This window comes from Geotrypetes seraphini, chromosome 3 (assembly GCF_902459505.1).
Source record: "Geotrypetes seraphini chromosome 3, aGeoSer1.1, whole genome shotgun sequence".
Classification (NCBI taxonomy): Eukaryota; Metazoa; Chordata; class Amphibia; order Gymnophiona; family Dermophiidae; genus Geotrypetes; species Geotrypetes seraphini.
Window position 1 is genome coordinate 57405845 of NC_047086.1, and position 22303 is coordinate 57428147.

The 22303-nt window shown below is 41.1% G+C and overlaps 1 protein-coding gene across 5 annotated transcripts in view; it reads right to left on the minus strand.

Annotated features, from left to right (window-relative positions):
• Positions 1–22303, minus strand: part of ADGRB3 (adhesion G protein-coupled receptor B3) — a 1500610-nt gene that overhangs the window by 943332 nt on the left and 534975 nt on the right. The window lies entirely within an intron of this gene.

The window sequence follows — 22303 nt, forward strand, 5'->3', positions numbered from 1 at the left end:
CAACGGTCCCACCACTTCCTTCGCGGGTCGTTTCCCCTTAATATATCGAAAGAACGGCTTGAAGATTTTTGCCTCCTTGGCTATTTTTTCCTCGTAGTCTCTTTTGACCCCTTTTACCGCACAAACATATTCAATTAAAACACTACTGCACCTTTTTTCAGACTACCATGCGACTCAGAAACTAAAGTGATTTTCTATTTTTAAAACAACTGGACCCAGTTTAAAATTCACCTGTATATTAAAATCCTAGTTTAAAATATTTTAAATCCTAGTTTAAAATTTAGACTTTCCCCCTCTTTTACGAACTGTGATAGCAATTTCTAGCGCGAAGAGCCACACTGAATGACCCGCGCAGCTTCCGGCGCTCATAGCAACTCAATGAGTATCGGGAGCAGTGCGGCTCTCCGCGCTAGAAACTGCTATCGCAGTTTCATAAAAGGAGGCCTTAGCTTAAAGTGCTTAACAAGATATGTGGGTTGTTGTTTTTTTTAAAAAAAAATTTCTATACTTTCCTAAATGCTTGCCTTTTTCACAAAAGAAAACCATCCGGTAAGTATTTATTTTACATATTTCTCTTTAACTTCAGCATAATATATAATTCTCTGTGGAATGTTCTCTTTCCTTTCTCTTATTTATTTTTTTGGTTCACTGTTTGAACTCGATTCAGATAGCAAGTCTGAAATGTTGAAATTGTTAGTTAAGTACTTTTCTTTTTACCAATTAAGCTTTGCAGTTCTAAAACAAGAACCTGTTGCTTTGTGTGCAAAATGTATTTTCTCTATTTCTTCCCACTAGGAATCACCAGATACAGATCAATTAGTTCAGCTCAGGTGAGTGTAAGTTCTATTCGAACTTGGCCTGAGTGCTCAGTCTAAAGAGTTTACAAAAAAAAAAAAAAAAAGCTTTCAAAGATAAAAAATGTGCACACACCAAAATAATAATAATAATAAAAAACCTATCTTCCTGTTTCTGGCCCTCCGCAGCTGTCTTGCATTGGCTAGATCAGGAACAGAACTCTGGATCAGAAACCTTAGGGGGCACTGCTGTGAACTTCACATATAGGGTGCCTGGCTTACATCTCACAATAATCCCTTCATACTGCTGTATTGATATGTCTATGTTAGGGTTACCAGGATCGGTCAGTTCCGCATCTTTCCTGCCATGTTCCGCCCACAGCCCTGCCCAGACAGGTCCGCGTATGCGCAAACATGACACAATGACATCACGTGCATGTGCGCATGCGTGTGACATCACCACGTTGCATCTGCACATGCGTAGACTCAATTATATCAGGAAGCTTTTCAAAACCCAAAGTGCCGGGTTTTGAAAAGCCATCCAGACCCCTGGACATGTCCTCAAAAGGAGGACATGTCCGGGGGAAATCCAGACATCTAGTCTACGTGGCCAATCCATTACACATCCAAATGTTCTGGATTAAAGATGTTTTGAACCTGAATGGTTTTGTGGTCGAAAATGGTGAACAAAGTTGGACTTCCTAAAGGTTGGACATCCTGGCGGCCAAGACAGCTAAATAGGTAATTTTCAAACAAAAAAAAAATGTGAATGTCTTGTGATAGTCATAGTAATATAGTAAATGACGGCAGATAAAGACCCGAGTCGTCTATCCAGTCTGCCCAACCATACATGTTCCATAAATGAATTATTTAGTTTAAATGGTCTTTTTTCTTAGAAATTTCTGGGCCAGAAACCTAGAGCCCTGCCCAGTAGTGTGCTTAGGTTCCATCTACTGAAGTCTCCATCAAAGCTCACTCCAGCCCATTTTAGCCATCCCAGCCATCGAAGGCCTCCGTAGCCCATCCTCAACTGAATGTTCAAATACGGGACATAGGCCTTGCAAGCCTGCCTAGTACTGGCCTTAGTTCCTTCAATGTATACCCATTATTTTATAATTAGACATCCTCTGTGTTCATCCCACGCTTGTTTGAACTTTCACCGTTTACTTCTCCACCACCTCCCTTGGGAGCGCATTTCACACATCAACCACCCTCTCCATAAAGAAGATTTTCCTAACTTTATTCTTGAATCTACCACCCCTCAACCTCAAATTATGCCCTCTGGTTTTACCATTTTCCTTTCTCTGGAATAGATTTTGATCTACGTTAATACCTTTCAAGTATTTGAACGTCTGAATCATATCTCCCCTATCCCTCCTTTCCTCTAAGGTATGCATATTCAGGGTTTCTAGTCTCTCCTTATACGTCTTCTGGCGCAAACCTCCTACCATTTTTGTCGCCTTCTACTGGACCTCTTCAAGTCTTTTTATGTCCTTCTCCAAAATTGAACACAATACTCCAAGTGGGACCTCACCATCAACCTCTACAGGGGTATCAACACCTTCTTTCTTCTACTGGTCACGCCTCTCTCTATACAGCCTAGCCTGGCAACATCCACTGCCCTGTAACACTGTATCTTCACTTTTAGATCTTCAGACACTATCACCCAAAGGTCCCTCTCCCCATCCATGCATATCAGACTCTCACCTCCCAGCACATATGGCTCATTCCAATTTGTAATCCCCAAATGCATTACTCTGCACTTCTTTGCATTGAATTTTAGTTGCCAGATATTAGACCATTCTTCTAATTTTTGCAGATCCTTTTTCATGTTTTCCACTCCCTCCTCGGTGTCTACTCTGTTACAAATCTTAGTATCATTCTCAAAAAGGCAAACTTTTCCTTCTAACCCTTTGCCAATGTCGCTCACAAACATATTGAACAGGATCGGCCCCAGCACCGATCCCTGAGGATTCTACTACTCACCTTTCCCTCCGAGCAAATTCCATTAACCACCACCCTCTGGCGTCTGTCCGTCAACCAGTCAGTTTTGAAAATTTATGTTTCTCTACTTATGACTTTGGATGTTTTGTGGGAAATGTCCAAAGTCATCTACAGATGTGTAGACCAAAAATTTGCAGTTTGTTTAGTTTGGAGGCCCTATAATGAAGCTGCAGTTAGTACTATTGTGCTTATCGCAGCTTAAAATGGCATTCTGAGGGACACACTTAGGTCTCCTGTAGTAACTGCTAAGTTAGCTGGTATTTATCACATGCTAAAAACTACTCTTTGGGATAGATTCACTAAGCCCACCGATCATGTTTGCGATCGTGTACCGACCCAATTTTCCTCCGACCCGATTCACTAAAGTGGATAGGCTAGTGAACCATAGAAAGGAGAAGTCAGGTCCATTAGCCAATCTATCCACAACATTTATGGTGGAAAGTAAGAGCCCACCAAAACCCTACAATATTGGTTATTAAAATTTGATATACCACCTTAGTTGAAGCACAATTCAAAGTGGTATACAATAAAACCAAAATACAAATATAAAAATAACAAACAGAATGCCAGTTAAGTACAGGATAGAATCACATAATCATCACATCAAAGAACAATACTGTGCTACCTGCAGCCATAAGGGCTATTGGGGTAGTAGACAGGGGGTTTAGTTGGTTTTGAGGACGTTTTGCAAGGCTCAGCATAAATTATAAGGGGTATATGGTGTGATGTATATCTGACACCCTTTATGTGAAGTTTACAATAGTGCCCTCTAAGGTCCCCTACTGCTCTGTTGGCATGTCTGTGTGGCCAGTCCATTACAATGCTGGCTCCTCCCATATCTAAATGATGTTGAATTGAACGTTTCTAACTTGGATGTGTTTGTGGTTGAAAATGGTGAATGAAGTTAGACAGTCTGGCTGACTAGGCTAAGACATCCAAGTAGGTAATTAAAAAAAATATATATACATATATATATATATATATATATATATACTAGCTGATGCCCCGGCGTTGCACGGGTATTTAATTATAGCAATAACACTGTAAATGGATTCAAATAAAGATACTTTATAGTGGTGAATGAAATTATTTTTTTACAGCTTTATAAAAAGTACAATATTCAAATTATAATGTGAAATATTTGACAAAATGAATACAATACAACTAACACAAAACTTGATTATAAACAACATTTTTAGTTTCACCTCCAGGAGCAAGAACATATAAATTCTTGGGTGAAGAGACCCCCAGAACATATCACCCCAGGTAGTGAGGGATCTGCATACCAAGTTTCGTTCAAATCGGTCAAGCCGTTTTTGATTTACTGTGAGAATGGCAGCTGTTTACATTTTTTTCCATTGACATGAATGGGTGAAATCTGATTTTCTGTTTGTAGCTCCGCCCACATGTGCAGGTGAGCCGCGAGACCCCCAGAACATATCACCCCAGGTAGTGAGGGATCTGCATACCAATGTTCGTTCAAATCAGTCAAGCCGTTTTTGAATTACTGTGAGAATGGCAGCTGTTTACATTTTTTCCATTGACATGAATGGGTGAAATCTGATGTTCTGTTTGTAGCTCCGCCCACGTGTGCAGGTGGGCCGCGAGACCCCCAGAACATATCACCCCAGGTAGTGAGGGATCTGCATACCAAGTTTCGTTCAAATCGGTCAAGCCGTTTTTGCGTGATCGCGGCACATACACACATACATACATACATACATACCTCCGATTTTATATATATAGATAGAATATATATATATATATATATTTGGATGTCCCATTCAAAAATGGACATTTCTCCACCTCTGATTTTTGACATTTTATGGGAAACATCTAAAGTCGGACTTAGACGTCCTATCGAAAATGGTCCTCCATGTGCATACATTTTCTTATGTATTTTTAAAACTAATTGCTGGACAAAATTAGCTTGGGAGAGGCACCCATGTGCACAGTTTTATATTTTCAAAACTGTGATCATTGTCTTGCCTTAAAAAAGCCTTACACGAAAAGCTGGTGTACATTTGTGTTGATGTATGAGGGTTCGTCAAACCATGCAGAGCTACCAGCATGGTTTTGCATTGATTATTACAGCAAAGTCCCATGTGTGAACACTGTTCAAAGGTAGTGTGCTTATCAACCTCTAAATATGGGAAGCCTTTACCTAAAGCTGGCTCATTGTGTATTTTTAACTGCATTAAAATGCTAGTTGAGAATTTTAAAAGCCTGCGTAGACACTACAATCATAAAACATTACACTCAGTTTTTACCCAATAGAGCACTACAGAATGTATTGAAAGCTATACAAATGTAGGGTGCTTATTTTCTACAAAAAAAAGGAAAGAAAAACAAAAAAATGTTCTTAGGATCTGAAATTATCTAATTATAGTATAAAGCATGAAATCACTTGATTGAATTACATAAATTATATGCTTCCTAAATCTGTATAGTTCTGCCTAATACAGTAGAATAGCTCCATAACAATGGGTGTCATTACACTGCAATAATCAATAGGGAGCTTAGGGAAATTTATGTCAAAAATAAGAAAATTCAGCACTAAAACATTTAGGAATCAGCCCCCCATTTTTATTTTTTTACAAAACCACACAAGAGGTTTTTAGCTTATAGGAACTCTATGACCATTGGAGCACCGCAGAACATTCAGCATGCCGACCAGAGCTAAAAAAACCTCTTGCATTGTTTTGTTAAAAGGAATGGGGGGGGGGGGGGTGTTTCAGGTGCCTAAAGAGCTCTGTATGCCAATTATGGAATTAAAGTTTTAATTCATTGTGGGACTTACTTCTTTTTCCTTCCAGTTCATCCGCTAGAAGGCTAATGAGGATCCTATCTAGGAATCTATGGATACTCAATTCCAGTCCTCGGGGTCCACGTGCAGGCCAGATTTTCATGATATTCACAATGAATATGCATGAGAGATATTTGCATGATCCAAGAAGTGGACAAGTTATCCATGGGAAATGTCTAAAGAAAGGATTCTCAAACCCATCCCAAGAGGCCACCAGCCAGTTGGGTTGTCAGGATATCCATAGAAACATAGAAAGATGACGGCAGATAAGGGCTACAGCCCATCAAGTCTGCCCACACCATTGACCCACCCTTATAAGTCTACTGGCCCCCTTAACTCTACTGACCTGCCCTATTAAGTCAATATCCTAGCGACCCTATTCATTGGTATGACCCTCGCAGTGATCCCACATAGGTATCCCATTTATTCTTGAAGTCTGGGATACTGCGGGCCTCGATCACCTGTACTGGAAGCTTGTTCCAATGCTCTATCACTCGTTCCGTGAAGAAGTACTTCCTGACGTCTCCACGAAACTTCCCTCCCCTGAGTTTGAGCGGATGTCCTCTTGTGTTCGAGGGTCCTTTGAGAAGAAAGATATCATCTTCCACCTTGACCCGTCCCGTGATATACTTAAATGTCTCAATCATGTCTCCCCTCTCCCTACGCTCCTCGAGAGTATAGAGCTGCAATTTGTTCAGTCTTTCTTCGTACGAGAGACCTTTTAGCCCCGAGACCATCCTGGTGGCCATCCGCTGGACTGACTCAATTCTGAGCACATCTTTACGGTAATGTGGCCTCCAGAATTGCACACAGTATACTAGATGAGGTCTCACCATGGCTCTGTACAATGGCATCATGACCTCAGGCTTCCTGTTGACGAAACTTCTCTTGATACAACCCATCATCTGCCGTGCCTTAGATGAAGCCTTCTCCACTTGATTGGCAGTCTTCATGTCTGCACTGATGAACACTCCCAAGTCTCGTTCTACCATAGTCTTGGTCAAAGTTTCTCCATTCAAGGTGTAATTTCTGCATGGATTTCCATTTCCGAGATTCATGACCTTACATTTCTTGGCGTTGAAGCCCAGCTGCCAGATAGAGGACCAACTTTCTAAAGTACGGAGTTCCTGTTCCATAGTATCCTGTAGATTGTAGCAGTTTACGATATTGCATAGTTTGGCGTCATCAGCGAATAAGGTTACCTTACCTTGAAGCCCTTGAGTCAAATCCCTAATGAATATGTTGAAGAGAAGTGGACCCAGGACCGAGCCCTGCGGCACTCCGCTGGTCACTTCCGACGTTTTAGAGAGGGTACCGTTAACCATCACCCTCTGAAGTCTGCCACTTAGCCAATCTTTAACCCATGTAGTTAGTGTTACTCCTAACCCCATCGATTCCATCTTGTTCAGCAGTCTGCGGTGTGGGACGCTGTCAAAAGCTTTGCTGAAGTCAAGGTATACGACGTCCAAGGACTCTCCCGAGTCCAGCCTTCTTGTTACCCAGTCAAAGAAGCTGATAAGATTGGACTGGCAGGACCTACCCTCGGTGAATCCATGTTGACTGGGGTCCCGGAGATTCCCCTCATTCAAGATCGTATCTAATTTATGCTTAATTAGTGTTTCCATGAGTTTACACACTATTGAAGTGAGACTCACCGGTCTATAGTTCGCAGCCTCAGCCTTGCATCCCTTTTTATGCAGAGGAACGACGTTGGCTGTTTTCCAGTCTAATGGAACTTTCCCCGTGCTTAGTGAGAGATTGAAGAGCACGGCCAACGGTTCCGCCAGAACATCTCTCAATTCTCTAAGCACTCTTGGGTGTAAATTGTCTGGTCCCATGGCCTTGTTCTCCTTGAGCCTTGTCAGCTCGCTGTAGACGTCTTCAGGTGTGAACTCAAAATTCTGAAACGGGTCTACCGCAATTTGTTTTGCCTTCAACTGTGGTCCGTGTCCCGGTGCCTCACAGGTGAAGACTGAGCAGAAATATTAATTTAGTATTTCAGCTTTTTCGGAATCCGCCACCGCGTAGTTTCCGTCCGGTCTTCTAAGGCGTACTATGCCGTCTGTGTTCCTTTTCCTATCACTAATATACCTGAAGAAAGACTTGTCCCCTCTTTTAATGTTTTTTGCCAAAGTTTCTTCCACTCGAAGTTTGGCCTCCCTAACTGCTGTTTTGACCGCTGCAGACCTGGTTTTATATTCTACTTTAGTTTCCCTTCTCTGCGTACGTTTGTAGGAAAGAAATGCTGTTTTCTTCTCCTTAATGAGGTGCAAGATCTCCTCAGTGAACCATTGGGGTTTATTGTTTCTTTGCCGTTTGTCTACCGATTTTATGTAGCGATTAGTAGCTTCGTGTATTGATGATTTCAGGTACGACCACATAACTTCCACATTGCCGGTCTCTGCTTGGTCCTGCAGCATCTGATGGACAAAATCTCCCATGCGTGTGAAGTCGGTGCCCCGGAAATTAAGTACCTTTGTTTTTGTGATTGATTTAGGGAATCCTTTCCTAAGGTTGAACCATACCATGTTATGGTCGCTGGAGGCTAGCGTATCCCCTACCGAGACCTCTGAGACGCTTTCCCCGTTGGTGAGTACCAGGTCAAGGATCGCCTGGGCCCTAGTGGGCTCCGTTATCATCTGCATACACTCAATCTGAAGAGCTATATCTCATACATTCATTGTCATAAAAAAATATAAATTGTATCTGGGATTCGCCTGTTGGAGATGCTGGCGGGAAGTGACACCATGGCAGATATCCATGGGCTAGATGCTACTCTGAGCCCTGACCATAGAGCCACTGCAAGTAAGCACTTCGCAAGATGTGAGCATGTCCAGAGAGGCAGAGCTGTCACCGCGAGATACATCAGAGGGCTTGTAATATATCAGAGGGCTTGTTACTGGAGTCTGTTCAGGACCCTTCAAGTCCCCAGAACCTACCTGTTGCGGGAAGATTACTCGAAAAGGTGGAACAAGGATGAATAGAGGTAAAATCTGTATTGAAGAATTCTAATAGTGCACTACAAGATTTTTCTTTAATAAGCAAACCTTCTGAGGTTACTTTGGAGGCTTTTTGGGACCTGGTTATGAATCTAGGAAAATCATTAACCCCACAAGTAAAGGAATTAGAAAAAAAAGATGAATAAATTTCCTCTTTAAAGCAGGATATGATTGTACATAAGAGTGAGACTCAAAGAATGACAACAGATATCACAACATAGTAACATAGTAACATAGTAGATGACGGCAGATAAAGACCCAAATGGTCCATCCAGTCTGCCCAACCTGATTCAATTTAAATGTTTTATTTTTTCTTCTTAGCTATTTCTGGGCAAGAATCCAAAGCTTTACCCTGCAATGTGCTTGGGTTCCAACTGCCGAAATCTCTATTAAGACATACTCCATCCCATCTACACCCTCCCAGCCATTGAAGCCCTCCCCAGCCCATCCTCCACCAAACGGCCATATACAGACACAGACCGTGCAAGTCTGCCCAGTACTGGCCTTAGTTCAATATTTAATATTATTTTCTGATTCTAGATCCTCTGTGTTCATACCACGCTTCTTTGAACTTAGTCACAGTTTTACTCTCCACCACCTCTCTCGGGAGCGCATTCCAGGCATCCACTACCCTCTCCGTAAAGTAGAATTTCCTAACATTGCCTTTGAATCTACCACCCCTCAACCTCAAATTATGTCCTCTGATTTTAGCATTTTCCTTTCTCTGAAAAATATTTTGTTCTACGTTAATACCCTTCAAGTATTTGAACGTCTGAATCATATCTCCCCTGTCTCTCCTTTCCTCTAGGGTATACATATTCAGGGCTTCCAGCCTCTCCTCATACATCTTCTGGCGCAAGCCTCCTATCATTTTTGTTGCCCTTATCTGGATCGCCTCAAGTCTTCTTACGTCCTTCGCCAGATACGGTCTCCAAAATTGAACACAATATTCCAAGTGGGGCCTTACCAATGACCTGTACAGGGGCATCAACACCTTCTTCCTTCTACTGACTAAGCCTCTCTTTATACAGCCCAGCATCCGTCTGGCAGCAGCCACTGCCTTATCACACTGTTTTTTCACCTTTAGATCTTCGGACACTATCACCCCAAGGTCCCTCTCCCCGTCCATGCATATCAGCTTCTCTCCTCCCAGCATATATGGTTCCTTCCTATTATTAATCCCCAAATGCATTACTCTGCATTTCTTTGCATTGAATTTTAGTTGCCAGGCATTAGACCATTCCTCTAACTTTTGCAGATCCTTTTTCATATTTTCCACTCCCTCTTCGGTGTCTACTCTGTTACAAATCTTGGTATCATCTGCAAAAAGGCACACTTTTCCTTCTAACCCTTCAGCAATATCACTCACAAACATATTGAACAGGATTGGCCCCAGCACCGAACCCTGAGGGACTCCACTAGTCACCTTTCCTTCCTTCGAGCGACTTCCATTAACCACCACCCTCTGGCGTCTGTCCGACAGCCAGTTTCTGACCCAGTTCACCACTTTGGGTCCTAACTTCAGCCCTTCAAGTTTGTTCAACAGCCTCCTATGAGGAACTGTATCAAAGGCTTTGCTTAAATCCAAGTAAATTACATCTAGCATATGTCCTCGATCCAGCTCTCTGGTCACCCAATCAAAAAATTAAATCAGGTTCGTTTGGCACGATTTACCTTTTGTAAAGCCATGTTGCCTCGGATCCTGTAACCCATTAGATTCAAGGAAGTACACTATCCTTTCTTTCAGCAACACTTCCATTATTTTTCCAACAACTTAAGTGAGGCTCACCGGCCTGTAGTTTCCTGCTTCATCCCTGTGACCACTTTTATGAATAGGGACCACATCCGCTCTCCTCCAATCCCCAGGAATCACTCCCGTCTCCAGAGATTTGTTGAACAAGTCTTTAATAGGACTCGCCAGAACCTCTCTAAGCTCCAATTAACAATTAAGAAAGCTCAAGAAGTATTAATTAAAGATAACACTAGTCTAAGGATAAAACTAGAAAGACTAGAAAATAATAAGTGAGCTAAGAATTTACGCCTTCTGAATTTTCCTAAAATTTCTACGATAACTCCTAGAGACATGTTAAAGAGGTATTTTCTTGAAATATTAAGGGCTCCTTTTCAAAGGTGCGTTAGGGCCTTACCGTGTGGAATAGCGCGTGCTCAAATGTCATGCGCGCTAGCCGCTACCGCTTCCTTTCGAGCAGGCGGTAGTTTTTCGGCTAGTGCGCTAATCCGGTGCGTGCGCTAAAAACGCTAGCGCACCTCTGTAAAAGGAGCCCTAAATGTTCCTGAACAATCGATACCTCCCTTTATACGGGTATATTACCTTCCAATAAGAACGAAAAACCAAGAACAAAACGAAGATGAATTACAGCATGCAACACTGCTTGATGTTACTTATTTGTTAGAATTTTCTGACGAAGTACTAGCAAGACCAGCAACATTTTTTGTGACAGTGGCACTTGTACCAGATAAAGAATGGATAATGAGATTATTCTTTAAAAATAAGGCCCTCTTTTACTACTACCACTACTATTTATTATTTCTAAAGTGCTACCAGACGCACACAGCGCTGCACAGAGTCACAAAGAGTAAGAGCACAGTCCCTGCTCAAAAGAGCTTACAATCTAAACAGGCAAGCCAGACAAATAGGATGTCATGGATACAGTTAAGGGGAACAGTTAATCTGCTGGCTGGGTTGGAGGGCAGAGGGGAGTACAGGACAATCAAGCCATTGTGACATCACTGATGAGGTTGGCTCTTATTAGTAGAATGAGACATTATGACATCACAATCTCAACTCTAGTTACCAGAGACAGAAACTTTTCACACTACTACTACTATTAATAATTTCTATAGCGCTACCAGACGTATGCTGTGCTATAGAGAGTCACAAAGAAGAAGACAGTACCTGCTCGAAAGGGCTTACAATCTAAACAAGCAAGACAGACAAACAGGATGTCATGGATACAGTTAAATTGGTAACGACAACACAAAGGAATCCAACGAAAACTGCAGTATCACCAGCCAAAGCAAAAACAAAAAAACAAACTGCAGACTCCTATGTACCAGATGCAGGCAATGTTTATTATACCAAATATTTTATGCAGTTGAAAATACCACCTTATAACAAACCAAGGGACCTGACACGGTCCGTGTTTCGGAAAACACTCCTTCCTCAGAGGTCCATGGTTGCTAAGGTATAAAGTAAACCGCAATAAAAGGTATAAAACAGCTGTCTGTATGGTATCCTTCTCTACTTAGAGTGTGCGACGCAAAACTAGTTTCCGAAACACGGACCGTGTCAGGTCCCTTGGTTTGTTATAAGGTGGTATTTTCAACTACATAAAATATTTGGTATAATAAACATTGCCTGCATCTGGTACATAGGAGTCTGCAGTTTGTTTGTTTTTTTGTTTTTACAGTTAAATTGGCGCCTTCTTCTTTGAGTTTCTTTGGAGACATCAGGAAATATTGATATTTTTTTGCCCTAAGAATTCTTTAGATTTCCCCCTTCTTTTACTAAGATGCGCTAACCGATTAGCGTGCGCTAAACGCTAACGCGTGCATGTTAGTCTATGGACGCACTAGCATTTAGTGCATGCTAATCGGTTAGCGCACCTTAGTAACAGAAGGGGGAAATCTAAAGAATTCTTAGGGCAAAAAAATATCGATATTTCCTGATGTCTCCAAAGAAACTCAAAGAAGAAGGTGCCAATTTTTGATAATGAGACCTCAATGGGAGGAGAATCTTTCCTCAGATATCCATGCAAGTGCATAATTAGATATAAATCCTTCAAATACATTTTCTTTGATCCATCGCAATTAACTGGTTTTCTATGTCTAAGACGGCTTGATAAAGAAGAAATTGTAACAACCTCTAACAATTAGAATTAGACTCTCCCAAAACTGTTTTGTTTTCTTAATCTTTACTCACTCATAATTAATCTTGGATCAATAATTTACAGGACTTGAGATTGATTATTTCTTACTTCTGTTCTTTCTTGTGTAAATTAGGATTTAAATTTGTATATCTTAATCAAACTTTCTGTTCAAGATGCTTGGAACAATATTTTTGAAAAATTTAAATAAATAATTATATATACTGTATATATATAAATTGTAAAACAATGTATTTTTATTTTATTATAACCATCAATATCCAAAATCTGATCACATTTTAAAACCCTAAGCCAGGGGTGTCCAATGTCGGTCCTCGAGGGCCGCAATCCAGTTGGGTTTTCAGGATTTCCCCAATGAATATGCATGAGATCTATTAGCATACAATGAAAGCAGTGCATGCAAATAGACCTCATGTATATTCATTGGGGAAATCCTGAAAATCCGAATGGACTGCGACCCTCGAGGACCGACATTGGACACCCCTGCCCTAAGCAATAAATACTTCAAAGTTTTAGACATAAATAGGAGACCCAAACCTACACCGATCACAACAATTAACCCCTAATGATTTTCCTGTAACAAAATGTCCATTCTCATCCGTGACGGTTCAACTGGAGCTGTCAGATTAAAGTCTAGCACAACACGGAACTATGGGCTCCTTCTGTTGTGAACTGCCTAGAACTACTGGTAGGGCGGTATACAAGAAAATAAATTATTATTATTATTATTATTTTACGAAGGTGCGCTAGGGTTTTTAGCGCACGCACAAAATTACCACGCGCTATAGCGCGCGGTAGCCGAAAATCTACCGCCTCCTAAAAAGAAGGCGGTAGTAGCTAGCGCGCTTGGGAAGTTAACGTGTGCTATTGCGCGCATTAAGGCCCTAGCGCGCCTTTGTAAAAGGAGCCCTATGTTTTGCATCTACGTGTCTTCAGGAGCTATAACAGGTACCGGCTTCCCTATCGGTCTCAATACAACTACATAACTCTCATCTCACGACCACAAATGAGAACACCAAACCGGGTAATCCCTGTCTTGCTTCACCACGCGGCATAGGACAGATTTGTATAGCCGTCACCTCCATTACATATAAATTCTCTCATGTAGATTGACTGTGGATAACCTGAATGCCCAACTGGTGGGTGATCGCCAAGGAAAGTTTGAGAACCATTGGACTAAAGAAGGCAATTCTTCAAGCTTTTTATACAGATAACACCATTTACCTTCATATCAACAGCATTTTTGAAACTGCCCCTTGTACATAATTACAAGTAATTGTTCTCTGACAATGGAGGAACTTCTAGTCTTGGTGGAAAAGAAGCAGGGCTTGGGTCAGGACTGTGACAGGGAAAGTACATATAAGAATATTAACTGTGAATTCCCTCTGTGGATTTTCCTTTTGGGGAGCTGACACGGTATATGTAAATCCAAGATTTAGGGCTCCTTTTACTAAGCTGCGTTAGGGCATTAATGCACGGAATAGCACGCGCTAAAATGCCTCACACGCTAGATGCTATCACCAGCATTGAGCTGGCGTTAGTTCTAGCCGCGTAGCGCAGGTTTAGCATGCGCTAAAATGCTGCGTGTGCTAAAAACGCTAGCGCAGCTTAGTAAAAGGAGCCCTTAGATTCTATTAGTAAAGTGGGGCGGGGGCGGACTGCCCTGGATGCTGTCTTGGTGGGGGGCGCCGGCATCTCTCCGACATGCTCATGCCCTCCCTTCCCCACTGCTCCCGTACCTCTTTCAATTTTCGCCAGCGCGAGCAACTACTCTGGCCTGCTGCTCGTGCCGGTCTGGCTTCCTCTGAAATCATGTCTGGGTCGCGGGGCCAGGAAGTGATGTTAGAGGGAAAGCCAACGCCAGTTCAAGCAGCAGGCTGGAGAAGTTGCTCATGCTGGCGAAGATTTAAAAATGTACAGGGATGGGAAGGGAGAGAGCAAGCGTGGCATTTCAGAGGTGGAAGGAGCAGGGGGACGAAGAGAAGGGCATTGGGGGGGGGGGGGTTGCCACTGACTGGGTGTATCCCAAGGACTGGCTTGAAAAATACTAGTTTGGGGGTATGATTAGAAGGGGAAAATGTTGAAGTGGCTCCCAAATAAAAGAAAACCAAACAGATTCCTGTTGTTCTCAGAGAAATAGCATAAACAGTCCTCTGTGTTACCCATAACCACAATGAGGGGCCCTTTTACTAAACAGTGTTAAGCAGATATGTGGGGTTTGCAGTGGAAAAGATATTAGATGTCCTATTTTAAAATCCCTAGGCACTTGTAACTGTGATCTATGGATTTATCACATTTCCATTTTCATATTGTACCTCTTATTTTTTTCAGTTTTGCTCTTCTTTATACTGATCATTGAGTGCTTGTCAAATCCAAAATCCATCTTTGTGTCTGCACCGTGAATTCTTACTTTGTTTAGCAGTGATTCATTTTAAACTCTTTGACTTTCTGGGAAGTTTCTGATCATTTAGACTTGGTTTTAGCTGGCCTAAATGGATACACCTAAATTTTTCATTGCACACAGGTATTAAGTGTGACTCTATAAAAGGTATGCGTGCCTTTTAGAATCTTTACTTAGTGCCATAATAATCAGCATCAATCTTTAAAGCTATATACTGTATATATAGAATCAGACTTCCAACAATAAACAAATATTTAAAATAATGCTCAGATTTTTCACGGTTTGGGTCAGATAAATCCCTCCCAATTCAGATTAGGTAATGAGACTGTAAATAAGGGGGGGGACGCCCTGCAACAGCAAGAATTTCAGGGTTTTTTTTTTCTCATTAAGCCACCCATCTTTAGCTAATAGCCAATTGGAAATGACGCAAAGCCCCTGGTTAAGCGTTTGAAAATTATGTCAGTGAAAGAAGGGAGGTCAGAGATAGTATTGGACGTTCGAGAGGAGACAAAAAGAAAATAAAGAAATAGAAATGCAAAATGAATATCGCCACTGTCACTGTAGAATGGAATGGGATAACTATTGATGGATGCCAAGAATATGTATGAAACAGTGGTAGATATAATGCAAAGAAGTTTATGGGCAATTAACAACACTGAAAGTAGACACAGCCATTGGGCCAGATGGGATATATCCTAGGATAATTAGAGAGCTCCAAATTATTTTGGCAGCTTTTCTGAAGGTTTTATTCAATAGAAAATTAGATATGTGCATGATTCTGTGGAAATGGAGAGGGGTGTATGCAGATCCTCTTCATTAGAGTGGTAATAGGAAGAAGACTGTAAATTATTTTTTTTTAATTCATTTGATTTTTTTTTTTAGCCCATCTTCCCAAAGGAGCTTAAAACAGGTTGCATGTACTCTAGCATTTTCCCTATCTATACTTGCAGGCTCACAATTTATCTAATGTACCCGGGACAGTAGAGGATTAAGTGGCTTGCCAGTGTCACAAGAAGCAGCATCTTCTGTACTCTTTTTAAATCTCTAATCTTATAAAGCTATATGGTGCCTGTTTACATATTGCGGCTCCATATACACTGTAAAGAGATTATTGATCTAATACTAACATACACTTCATTATATATGTTTATGTATATATTGTGACAGGGAAGCGCCTGTCAGCAGTTTAAACCCGGCTTTAAACCCTGCCTTGCAAAGGGCTGCCCCTACCCCTAAGCCCAGGAAGGTGCCAAGTAACCCTGTTCCTATCACCAAGAGCCAACAGGCAGGGCAAGGCAGAGAGAGAAGGGCAGAAACCACAACATCTGGTTTAGGGCACTATAATCCCTTTTATAACACCTTGGGCAGTTCTCTAACAAAACCTCTAGTAAAGAAAACCAGCACAGGCATGGTTAATGAGAGGTGTGGGGCTGACAGGCAGGACAAACCCAGAGGGAGAGTGAGAACAAGCCTGCAGCATAAAATCAGCACAGCTGGGAACACTCAAGAGAATATGGGGAAGGCAGGAGAGAATTCAGGAGGGAATTCAGGAACTGCTAGAACAAGAAGTGCCGTGCTGAGCAGGAAGGAGCCTGCTAAGAGTTCTCTGTCTCAGACCAGAGCTAAAGCACAGGCTGTCTTACAATCCTCTCGAGCTAACAGACTTCTGACTCCTAAGCAGAAGTTCCAGGGAGGAGAAAGGCTTCCACAGCCGTTAGCTGCCCCTGAAGGGAGTTCTTACCCGGTCTCAGAAAGCGAAGAGTTCCTAATGGAATTAGAGGGAGAGCTATCTGGAAGCAGTGAGATGGAATGCGATATAGCAGCCTGGGATCTCCCGTAGAATCACAGTCAATAAGGTATGAATGGGGGAGGGGAATGAAAGTGAATGTATTTTGTGTAGCGTTCTTTCTCCCTTAGGCAGAACTGTAAGCATGTGTGAGTGAATCAATTAGAGCCTGAGAGAGAGGCCTTGTAGATAAAGGGAAGGAGGTGAGAACCTAATTAACTTTCCCCGAGAAGCTTGAACGGAACTCAGAGACCTGACATCACGTAACCCTGAAGCAGGGAACTTTTGGGAGGGGACTTACACCAGTCAAAAAAGGTTGGGTTATATAAAGTTCCCTAGCCCCTACCCAGGAGCATAAGGGGTAGTGGGGGCATTGGACTTCAGGTGGGAGGGTGGGGGGAAATATAATTGTACATTAATGTCTGAAAAGTTTACTGTGCTTTCCTTGTAATAGTATATGTATATGAATTACTTGTTGCACAATTGAAGTTTGAAAATTCAATAAAGATATACAATGATTGTTGGCATACTAGTCAACACTATTGATTATATAGAAAATATGAAATTTAGGGGTGTTCCTATCATTTTGTGATAAAAACAACATGTAATGACATTTTCATATCCGTATACATGGATCTAACAATGACCTCCTTTTAGTCTACTGGTTATTCTTCCCCCTCCATACCACAGCTCTGTACATAGCAATTCTTCAATACACTTTGCACACCACTCCCAAAGATTTATGCATCCTAAATGCACAGTGTATAAACAGGCATTATAGCTTTATAAGATTAGAGATTTAAAAAGAGTACAGAGAATATAGTTAGTGTTTTAGAGAGAAGTGACTAAGGACTACACTAACAATTGGTTAAGATTTAACAAGGAGCAGCATGGCATTTGAGCCCCCAACCTCAGGGTGCTTGGGCCATAGCTTTAACTACTATGCCACACTCTCCTTGAAATTAGAAGCCTGTTAGTCTAACTTGCATGGTGGGAAAATTAATGGAGACTTATGAAGGAAAAAAAAATAGTAAAAGATCTCATGTATTTATAAAAATAAAAAAAATCTATATTCTGTCTAGCAAATTTTTTAGTAAGTTGTAAGTTCCAAGACCATATATATTTTACAGACGTAAATTGTGTCAGGTGATGCTAATTGATATTTTTGATGGGGCGACTAGATAATTAGGTTACAGATGAGTGCAGGTATAATTTAGTTGAATTTCAGCCAAGCATTTGATACTGTTCCACATAAGAGGTTCATTAATTATCTGAGCAGCCTGGTATAATTTCCACGGATGTGGACTGGATTAGAAACTGGTTGCATGGTATAGAGCAGACAGCAAATAGAATAACAAAGAAAAGTCCAACAGGTCTGCCGTAAATTGCTTTGCACTGATTAGTGTCTTTGGCAGCAGCAATTTACGGTCCTGTTCCATATGGTTCCTTTAACATCTTATGCAATTCCTAACCAGGACCCCTTAGGAAGGAGTGTTATTTCGAAACAGGGACCATGTCGGGTCCTGTTTTTATTTTATAAGACAATCATTGGCTCCTTCATTGGCCAATTTGTATATGGCCAATTTGGAGAAATGTCATTTATATCCAACACAATGGTTCCAAATATTGTAATATGGAAGAGATTTTTGGATGACGTATTTTGTTTGTGGAGAATTTCAATGAATTTTTGAATTGGCTAAAGCAGATTGATCCTAACATCCACTTCATGGAGATAGCCTTCCTAAATTTAAAAATCATAAAACAACATGGAAAGTTTATTTTATAAGAGCCATTCTTTGGAAAACAACACCTTGTTATCTACAATAAAGATCCTGTATATCAACTCTGCAGTTTTCTTTTTTCTGTAAATGGAATTCAATTTGAGGTGAGCAAAGTGCCTAGTGGAGTTCCCTAGAAATTGAACCGTTCAATAAAATTATCTTTGTGAAAGATACAGTGATAAGGTTTGAGGAAACGATTTTCCTTTTTGCAGATGGCACCAAAATCTGTAATAGAATGGAAACACTCCCCCCCCCCTGGTGGGAGTAGAGAGAATGAGAAATGAGCAAAGATAACTTTAAGGATTGTCAAATACTTTGCAGTTACGACTCAATAGAAAAGAAAAAGTGCCCAGCTGTGCATTTAGGATGCATAAATCTTTGGGAGTGGTGTGCAAAGTGTATTGAAGAATTGCTATGTACAGAGCTGTGGTATGGAGGGGGAAGAATAACCAGTAGACTAAAAGGAGGTCATTGTTAGATCCATGTATACGGATATGAAAATGTCATTACATGTTGTTTTTATCACAAAATGACAGGAACACCCCTAAATTTCGTATTTTCTATATAATCAATAGTGTTGACTAGTATGCCAACAATCATTGTATATCTTTATTGAATTTTCAAACTTCAATTGTGCAACAAGTAATTCATATACATATATTATTACAAGGAAAGCACACTAAACTTTTCAGACATTAATGTACAATTATATTTCCCCCCACCCTCCCACCTAATATTCAAATAAAATAAAACCTTCAAGAAACTATCCATATATTCCCTGAATCAAATTCCAGTGCAACTCCCTTCCCCCTCCGGATGTGTATGTTTACAGGTCAATGAAATAAAATCAGTCATCATTCCTTACAAAATTTAGCCAATGGCTCCCAAACATCCATAAAATTCCTGTATACGTCCCTGCTGTATGGCCATAAAACGTTCCATTTTAAAAATATAACAGAGGGATTCCCACCAGGATGTGTAATTTAACCTATCCCAGTTCTTCCAATTTTTTTAAAATAAGCTGCATGGCAACCCCTGTCATTATAAGAAGAAGTTTCTTATTCTGAGCAGATAGTTGACTTTTAGCTCTCATGAACGTACCAAATAAGATGGTAATTGCCAATAAATTGTTCACTTGATCTCAACGATCATTGTAATTTACTCATGTATGTGTTTACATTAAGTGCCCAAAAAATGAATATGCACTGTTTGAAGTCTACGCTATGATTTTCACATACATCCACATGGAACACTTACAACTATATGCACAAAGACAAGATCATCCACAGTATAACACAGAATTGAATGCACAAGTTTGAAAGCAGTGAGAGTATGATGTCTAAGTGGAGTTGCTTTCAGTACCTGCGATGATAGTGGCTCATTTTGCACTTTCTTAGTGTCTTTGAGCCAAAAGATTGAAGTCTGTTTTTCTCCACTTGTCTTTGTGCATATACTGTAAGGGCCTCTTCTATCAAATTGCGCTAGCAGTTTTTAGCGTAGATACCCATGATGAATGGCCTGCGCTGCTCCTGATGCTCATAGGAACTCTGAGCTTTGGGAGCAGATTGGGCCATTCAGTTTGATAGAAGAGGCCCTCAGTGTAGAAGTCTGCACGGGAACGGGGATCGCGGGAATCCCGTGGGTCCCGCGGGAATCCCCCCTAACCCACGGGACTCCCATGGGGACCCCTCTCTGGCTCACGGGACTCCCACGGGGACCCCCCTCTAGCCAACGGGACTCCCACGGGGATGGAAGGCTTTGGAAGCAGGGTTCATCCATATAATATAATGGACACGTCAGCCTTAGTAAAAGAGGGGGGTTTATAAGTTAATTACCTGAGCAGAAAACAAAAAAGGGTTCCACCAAAGAGATTCCACAAGGAAAACAGCAGCGCAAACACAAAAGAAACTGTGGAATTGATGATCCTGTCAGAAGTAATTGCTACTTTTTATGGGGACGGGCGGGGATGGAGGTAATTCCTTGCAGGTATGGGTGGGGACGGAGAGGATCCTGACGGGGACGGGTGGGGACGGAGAGGATCCTGGCGGGGATGGGTGGGATTTCTGTCCCCGTGCAACTCTCTACCTCAGTGTTCCATGTGGATGTATGTGAAAATCATAGCGTAGACTTCAAACAGCGCGTATTAGTTTTTGTTTTGGGGGGGATAGTTGTATGGTTGTGCCTTATTCAACAAGTGGTTACTTCACATTAGGGGCTCCTTTTACTAAGCTGCGATAGCGTTTTTAGTGCACGCAGGATTTTAGTGTGCGCAAAACCCACGCTACGCAGCTAGAACTAACGCCAGCTCAATGCTGGTGTTAAGGTCTAGCACGCGCGGCAATTCAGCACGCACTAAAACCGCTATCACAGCTTAGTAAAAGGAGCCCTAAGTGCGTCAATTTTACTTTATTCCAAGCTCTCTTATATTTCACTTATACTTGGGAAGAGTCCATATACCACAAAATGATCTTCACTTCACCCAAGTCTCACCACAATTTTTTACTGGTTTCAACACTGTCACACAATGGCCTCAGTGGCACCACTCACTGCTCAAGTACTTTCACAGCAGCAGCCACTAATTGTAAAATTGATCTCACTATCTTATTTCATGCATAAGCATTACTTAAACGTCTATTTACTGCGCACTTTTAATACATATTATTTTAATTAGATTTTAAATATTAATAGGTAATAAATATCTGCTAAAGAAACAGCTTTGTACTTATCTTAAAGCTGTCTAGTTTTGCGGTATAGGGAAGATGAATCCAACATGTTTTCCCATTGAGCTTTATCAAGGATCCTCCCAGAGCCGTCCCATGCCATCAAGCTCAGAAAAGTTAATGTTAAAAGTTCTTTGTTCTAAAATAAACTAACAGATTGGGATGGTGCAGAGCAATATGATAAGGGGGGATGGGGGGGAGGGGGGGAAACGGGACCTTTATTGATACAGCCTGTCGGCAAAACATGTTGAATGATAGGTCCCTTCCCAACATGAGTAACAAAGCAAAAAGATAAGTTCTCAGCTCTTTTAGCTTTATATTATGCGAATAAATTACTGAGCACAAAGCACTTTTTTAAAAAAGACAAAGAACAATAAAAATTAATTAACTGCGGGTCTAATGAGGAAGCCAGTGCCCAAAAGTATTGTAGCCATTGAAAACACTTGGCTGATGCTGGCACTTCTGAGGACCTTGCTTTAATGATCAAAATGTTTATGTGATACTGTTTGGACTTCAATATATGATTTGAATATGGTATCATTACTTTTGGCTGCATGATAATTCTGTAAATGGGGGCATAGGTATGTTTTGTGTGGATTTGCCACATCTACTTTTTTTTTTTTGGTGCCTTACATCCAATCTCTTTTCCACATCAACTTTTTGGCACAGATGTAGAATCTAAAGTTTGGTGCTATATATAGAATCCCCCCGATAATGTATGTTGTGAGGTGCTCGGTAGACCACAAGCTACCAGATTGGTTCCTATCTCCAAGCTGGATTAAGAGGAATTCTGACTCAGAAAAGTGGGGGATGGCAACTCTATGCAGATTGATCATTTCTTGATTCAGAATTGCTACCCTTCTATGCCACTTGGTTGATGTTGTATGGTGAAACCTGTTGGGTATAGTTCAGGTAGTTGGACTTCTCTACCTTTATCTAGCCAGGTCTCAGTTACTTTCAGGATGTCTAGGTGATATTCACTGATAACATTATGAATTATAATAATTTTTTATTGGCTGATCTGTTATTCAGACAGCTAAGGAAAACTGTCTTTATTCAAAAAAATTAAAAAGTCCCAACAAGGATCCTAGTTTTGGCGTCCAA